Source organism: Tupaia chinensis, unplaced genomic scaffold (genome assembly GCF_000334495.1).
Source record: "Tupaia chinensis unplaced genomic scaffold, TupChi_1.0 Scaffold145396_1, whole genome shotgun sequence".
Taxonomy (NCBI): Eukaryota; Metazoa; Chordata; class Mammalia; order Scandentia; family Tupaiidae; genus Tupaia; species Tupaia belangeri.
Window position 1 is genome coordinate 393970 of NW_006205257.1, and position 7687 is coordinate 401656.

General features: G+C 43.4%; 1 long non-coding RNA gene across 1 annotated transcript; it reads left to right on the plus strand.

Annotated features, from left to right (window-relative positions):
• The first annotated feature begins 38 nt into the window (after positions 1–38).
• LOC102487133 (uncharacterized) lies at positions 39–5653 on the plus strand. Its single transcript, XR_337321.3, has 3 exons — positions 39–550; positions 3793–3873; positions 5586–5653. It is a non-coding gene; the product is annotated as an uncharacterized LOC102487133 (long non-coding RNA).
• Positions 5654–7687: the final 2034 nt, after the last annotated feature.

The following is a 7687-nucleotide window of genomic DNA, read 5'->3' on the forward strand; positions in this document are numbered from 1 at the left end:
CCTCCGCGGCGGCCGTAGTCCTGTCAGCGTCGCTTGTCTTGGACTGGAGCAGCGATGCTCCCAGGGCCCGAGAGCAGTTTCGGGGAGAGGGGACGTGTCTCGAGGCTTCAGAACGCCGCACGCTGAAGTGGAGAAGTGCGCGGCCCTCTTTCCCACCCGGCTGCGGCTTCCGCCATTTCTAGACACGGCGTAGCTTGTCATGAGCCCAGTGTCTTGACAGTCGCTGGTCCCTCTACCTGGAAAGTTGGCCTACCGCCCCCAAGCTTCCGAAGAGCTGCTGGTCGTCCAGATGAGACACTGCCCTTGTTGAGGCACCCGCGCCGTCGGAGAGCTCTCATCGCCCCGTTTCAACAGCGGCCTCCATCACCTAACCAGTTTTCCCCCAGGCTGCTCCTAAAGCTGAGACTTCCCAGGACTAATGTTTAACCCTGTTCTGTTCCACCGCTTTCAGTGGTCTGATCCGGGCTTGTGGCTTTCAGTACCGTTCTACACTGGACCAATCTCAAGTATTTGTCTGCAGCTTTGATCCGTCTGTGAACTCCATTTTCATGTAAACAATAGCCTCAGCCTTTCCAGTAGGATGCAGAATTGGCACCTCATGCTATGTCCAAAGTCATACTCTCTATTTCCCCTCTAGATGTGCCCTTTCACCACTATCCGCATTGGCACCAATTGCTCAGCTTTTCAGACCGAAAGCCTTGGAGCCATCTTTCATGTTTCTATCATCCCCACATCTGTTCTGGCTGCAAATCCTGTCCATTCTGCCTACATCTTGAATCTGACCACTTTTCACCATTGTCACAGCTCTACAAAAAAACCACAGTTACTCTGGCCTGTATTTTTGCAGTTTCCTCCTAAAATTTCATCTGCTCTGCCTTTGCCCCCAACAGTTTGTTCTCACCATAGCAGCCCACGGGATCTTGTTAAAATTGAAATCAGATCATGCTCCTCTACTCACTATTCCACTGTCTACTGATCCACATCACATAAGTGAAAGCTAGATTCTACTTTGGCTTATAAGGACATATACAATTTAGCTTGTTACCTCCCTCCCCCTTCTGTTCCAGTCACCCCTTCTTCACCTAGAACTTTCTCACTTCATTCCAGTCTTTCCTCAAATGTCGCCTCCAGAGATGATTTCCTATTTAAAAGAATTCCACCCACATCACTATACATTCCCTTATTCAGCTTGCTTTCTGTTCATAGCATTTAACTCTGGCCAGTATGTCTATTTAATTGTTTATATCTGTCTCCTTAACTAGAACATAAAGGTTTTGAGGCAGAGGCAATGTCTTGGTTCACTACTTTATTAGTATAGTGCCTGGCACAGGGCAATTGCTTAGTAAATATTTGCCAATTGAGTGAACAGTGTATAAAGACAGAGTACAAACAGGATTGTCTAGTGAGCTGGGTGAACAAATGATGAGAAGTCTAGCGTCAGGGAGAGGAAGAAATATTAAATCTGATGCAACCGGCTGGCCTGTTGCAGTGTAAGGTAGTCTGACATGGGAAGGTTTCCAGTTCAGAGAAAGGAGTAAGAGGCTGTGATGAAGTTGGTACCCAGTGGCTTCAAAGGAAGGCCTGTGTAATACTCAGTTCAGTACAAGGTTCATGACCAGGATTTGAATTCTTTCACATTTTTAAAATCACTTTATTCCTGATAGATTGTGGGCCCACAGATGTGACAGTGAGAGAGGAGAGGGAACCCCTCTACAGAGTTCAGGCATGACACACTCCCCTTCCTCTAGTCCTCCAGCCCATGGAATCCTGGGCATTTACAGGCTTGCCTGACATGACATGCTTCAGGCAGATTGGGCTGGGCATTCAAACCACAATTGCTATGTTGTGCCCAGCTTCTCTTAAGTATTACATTACCTCTGTGCCATGGAGTTGGCCCAAGGAAGTTAAATTCTTTTATTTATTTATTTATTTTTGAGAGATTTTTACTATAGGGCGTGTGCGTTCACCAGAGAGATAAACAGAAAGCAAGAAATCACCCCCCGGGGGATGGCCATGCCACAATCCCTTCTCCTCCATTCTCTTCTCAGGATCTTGGGCATGCATGCATACACACCTGGTGTGAATTTTAAGCTGCTGGGTCCAGGACTCAAACCACGGTTGACTACATGGGAATCTAGAGACCATTATGCCATCTGCCTGTCCTGGGAGTTGAATTCTTGTTCTTTCCTCCCCATTTCAGGCTGGGACCCAGCTTACTTGCCTATGCTTCCTGAGTGAGCTCCCCTTTTTTTAATTTGTTAACAGCCAATTTCCCAATTTACATCTCCATTCCAGATCTTCTGACTCTAGTATCACAATAACTATATAGTAGATACATTTGCTTGGGTGTCCACATGCATTACTAACTCAACATGTCCAAAATTATCTGAATCTACTTTGCTCCTTCTCCAAAATAAACTATCCTTTTTCCATGATGCCTATCCCTGTCACTGGCCCTGGAACTGAGAAAGAGAGAGAAAAAGAAAGTCAGAAAGTAAACCCCCCAATGAATAATGGTCATGCCAAATGCCTTCTCTTCCATTTCTCACTCCCCACCTTTTTTTTTTTTTTGGCATGGGGGTGTGTGCTCGGAAGGAGAGAGACACACACACACACAGAGATAGAGAGAAGGAAAGTGAGAAATTATCCCCAAGGGGGAATAGTCACACCACAGTCCCTTCTCCTCCATTCTCCTTCTGAGATTTTGGGCACATGCACAAACATGCCAGTGAGATTGTCAAGCTGCTGGATCTGGGACTTGAGCCACCGTTGGCCATGTGAGAGTCCAGCACTTCAACAACCATGTCTCCTGCTGACCCATTTATGTCTCCTTTCAGGATTGTGGACATGCACACACATATGCCTGATGGGTTTTTTAAACCATCCGCTATGGAACTTGAACCATGTGGGATCTGACCACCTTAACCACCGTGCCACTGGTTGGCCTGGTTGTACTACTTTGAGAATTTACTAAAACCTATTAAATTATACAAACTTAAAAAATAAATTCTGGGGACCAGCTGTTGGCGTAATGGCTATGTTGCTGGACTCCCATGTAGTCAACCAAGGTTCGAGTCCCAGACCCAGTGGATTAAAACTCACACTGGATGCAGGTACGTGCATGCCCAGGATCCTGAGAGGAGAATGGAGAAGAAGGGATTGTGGTGTGGCCATTCCCCTGGGGGTGTGTGTGTGTGTGATTTCTCACTTTCTGTCTCTCTGTCTTTCTGGTGTGCACACATGCCCTATAGCAAAAACCTCTCCAAAAAAAAAAAAAGTGAATTCTGGAGACTGAGTCCACTACGAGAGCTGAGATCTAGTGATTTCATGGATAAAAGCAATGAAGAAGTCACCCTGGTAGAGCCCCCTCTGTCCTTTTCTCTCTGTCGCTCTCTCTCTCTGTCTTTTCATTTAAAAAATTTTTCTTCTTTAAAAATTTTTAAGGTAAAGGGAACCAGCAGTTAGCGTAATGGCTATGTCACTGGACTCCCACGAAGTTGACCGCGGTTCACATCCCGGACCTGGTGGCTTAAAACTCACGCCGGGCGCGTGTGCGTGCGTGCCCAAGATCCCGAGAGGAGAATGGAGGAGAAGGGATTGCGGCGTGACCATCCCCCCTGGCGGGTGATTTCTCGCTTTCTGTCTCTGTGTCTCTGTCTGGCGAGCGCAAGCACCCTATAGTGAAAAACCTCTCCAAAAAAAAAATTTTTTTTTAAGGTAAAGTTTTTTCTTGGCTCCGAAATCCTCCTTTATCTTGGTAACAATCCCCTCCCCTTTCCCTCTCCCATCTAGGCAAACAGAAAGGGCAGGCCAGAAGAAGACTGAGTCTGCCACGAGAGCTGAGATCTAGTAATTTCACATGGTGCTTGCAAGGTGCGTGGTTTTCATTTTTTTTTTTTTTTAAATTAACAAATAAAAAACTTATTGTTTGTTTGCCCCCCCCCTTTTTTTTTCTCTTTCTCTGTTTTCTTATCCTTTGTCTTTTACCTCATCACTTTGCTACTCAGCCTCCACACACTGAGTGTCTAGACAGGTCTATGTGAAAAGCTGCCCAAATCTGAATACTATTTGGGTCTTCATATTCCTCAACTCCCACTGAATCTGTGACACAAAGGGAGAAAAATGCAATGCCAAATAGTTTGCAGACCACATTCTCCTGTGTGCCTCTGATCTCTCAGATTGATCTTCTAGAAATTAGGAAGAAACAACCCATTAGATGACTAGAAATCATTGCAGGGGCACAAGAAATATGTGAAAGCAATAAAATACCCCTAGGGTAAAGAATAACTCCTCTTCAACCACAGACAGTACAATGGAACTCATGGAAATATCTGATAAAGAATTTAGAGTGTTGGGAACCAGCAGTTAGTGTAATGGCTATGTCGCTGGACTCCCACGTAGTTGACCGCGGTTTGCGTCCCGGACCCGGGGGCTTAAGACTCACACCGGGCATGTGCGTGCATGCCCAAGATCCCGAGAGGAGAATGGAGGAGAAGGGATTGCGGTGTGACCATCTCCCCTGGGGGGTGATTTCTCGCTTTCTGTCTCTGTGACTCTGTCTATCTGGTGAGCGCACACGCCCTATAGCGAAAAACCTCTCAAAAAAAAAAAAAAAAGAAAAAGAAATGGAAAGAAACTGCAGATACCAGAGACAGGGTGGAAGGAGGATGGGAAATGGCAGAAGGTGAGAAATAGGGGAAAATATACATATACAAGAAACAAGACATAGAAAATAGTTTGTTGATGATAACATGTATGATTAAGCCACTTTACAGTGTATTCTGGCTGGAAAATTGCATTTTGTATGCTGTGGTGAAGTTCAGTGAAAGTATGTAAAATAAATAAATAAAAAAACAAAAAAGATAAGTACGGAGAGCCAGAAGGTGGCATAGTGGTAATGTGATACTCTGTGACTTTGGATCCACATAGCAAGGTTCCTGGTAGATGTCCTGAGGGCTTCCTGTAATCACAGGATGTGCATGCACATGCCCTTGATCCAGGCTGGCTGGGATTGGACATAAACTGTGGCGTGGGGACACTGGTGGGAATGTCTCTTTCTCTCTGCCTCTTTCATGGAAGAAATAAATAAATAAGCTTAAAAGATTATTTTTAAAAAAGTGAATTCTGGACCAGGAGGTGGTGCAGAGGTTGAGCTAACTGGATTGCACATCTTATAGCAAAAATACCTAAATAACAACAATGATAAAAACCTCTGGTGGACTGTTATCTTTCTCTCCCTGAAGAAATAAACGTTTCTTTTTAAAGTTTTATTTATTTTAATGTGACCAGACACACACACACAGAGAGAGAGAGAGAGAGAGAGAGAGAGAGAGAGAAAGCAAGCCACCAGGTCCCGGACTTGAACCATGATTGGCCATGTGGGAGTGTCCAGCACCCTTAACCACCATGCCACCTCCTGGTTCCCAAACTTTTTTTTAAACTGAGTTCAAAATTGTGTGAGTATAGGCCTTTTTCAAGGAGAAAACAGGCAGCATATGCAAATAAAGCAGAAAACCATTAACTTGCAAATGCTATTATGTCAGTTAGATATAAAATATTTTTAAAGAATTATTTTTATACCCCAGAACTGGCCGCCGGTGGTATCATGGCGACCCGGAACCCCCCCTCCCCAAGACTATGAAAGTGATGACGACTCTTAGCAACTGCAGTAGGTGGTGGCTTTCTTCTCCTTCAGATTGCCAGTCACAGTGGCTATGTGCAGATTGACTGGAAGAGAGTTGAAAAAGATGTAAACAAAGCCAAACGACAGATTAAGAAACGAGCAAACAAAGCAGCACCTGAAATCAACAATATAATCGAAGAAGTAAGACCATTTACAATTTGGGCTCTTGTTTTATTTTTATAGTAGCTCTCACTTAGCAGAAAAGGTAACTTGGGATTATTTTCCTTAAAAAAGAATTAATTTTGTTATGTACCTAGAGTGTTAAGTACAATTTGGGATCAGGCCACCATTTTAATCAGTCATTGTTATTTTTTTAAGGGTTTTTTTTTTCTCCCCATTGGGCATGTGTACTTGCCAGAGAGACAGAGAGAGATAGGAGAGGGAAAGTGAGGAATCACCACCCAGGGGAGATGGCCATGCTGCAGTCCCTTCTCTTCCTTTCTCCTCTTGGTATTTTGGGCACACACCATCATGTTTTAAACATTTGCATCTCTTTAGAACTTAGCCTATAAAATATCACCATTGGTTATAGATATATATAGAGAAAAAATCTGTTGGATTTAATGCCTAGTGAAATATTTTCCTTTTTTTATTTAAATAAAGTGTTCTTCATTGTGCTTTAAAAAAAAAAGAATTATTTTTATTTGTCTTTATTTATTTATTTATCTTAATCTTAATTTGACCAGAGAAGGAGAGAGAGAGAGAGAGAGAGAAAGGGAAAGTGAGAAAGCAAACCCCCAGGCCTGGGACTTGAACCACAGCCGGCCACATGGTAGTCCAGCACCCTTAACCACCATGCCACCTGCTGGCCCAGGGCATGTTATTTTATATACATTGTAGTCACATTTTATATTAATTTAAGGTAATTTTTTTCTCTCTGTATTATTTAGGGATTTGAGTATTTAAGGATTTGTTATCTATTGCTGAACAACAAACCACCCTAAAATTCAGTGGCTTAGAACAACAGTCTAAGTCCTTTTATTGTACCTTACAATTTTATGGATCAGAACATTGAGCAAGGCTTTGCTGAACAGTTCGGTTCTGGGTAGCATCAATTGGTATGTGGTGGCAGCTGGTCTGATCTATGAGGGTCCAACATGGCATCACTCACATGCCTATGTGGCAAGAAGAGGGCCAAGGCTTGGACTTTTATAACTCTGTGAAGACACCTTACCAGATTGAACTGTCAATAATCCTATTGCGTCAGTGTTATTTTTATTTTGAGTCTCTCTGAATTAGCAGCTAAACACATGTCCTAAGTGGTGCAAAAGGCAAAGTCATCTAACATCTCCTGAACATTTACCTTGTGCCAGGTATAGGGCCAGTTATTTTTTATTCAATATTTATTTAATTTAATATTATTATTTTTAAAATTAATTAATTAATTAATTATTTTTCACATGAGTTTTACCTTGAAAAGAGATTACTATACAGGCCCAGACTCTGTGATGCAGTTGGTAGCATGCTGGACTACGGTGCTGGAGGCCATTTGGTTGACCATGTCTCAGGTCCCTGGTCCTGGCCTGCTGGGTGTGTGTGCAGCCTGGGATCTTACCACGTTGGAGGTCTGGGGAAAGTGGAACAAGACATGACCAGGGCCTATTCTAGAGGGTCCTGTTCTCTCTTTCTTGTGCACAAATGCTCTCTCTCTATTATGAATTAAAAAAATAAAATTTTTGAAAAAAAGAAAAAGAATATATAACAAACAAAAGCACATAGATAATACTGGGTGCTCTATCCTTTGATATGAATACTCCCAAAGGGTGTCAGAAAAAAGTTCCAGAAAAGAGTGGTTTAAGATGTTCAAGGTAGGACTCACTCATAACCTCCAGGATTCTTACTTGCCTCAAAAGCCCACCTCATCGTTAAGGAGAAGTCCCTCTAGCAGACGGGAGCCTTTCATGGGAGGTCATGGCTGAAGCAGGGTAGCCAGGAGACGTGTTTATATGGAGGTGTGTATGGCACACACCTGAGCCTTCCTTAGGAGGGTTAAGGACAGAGGTC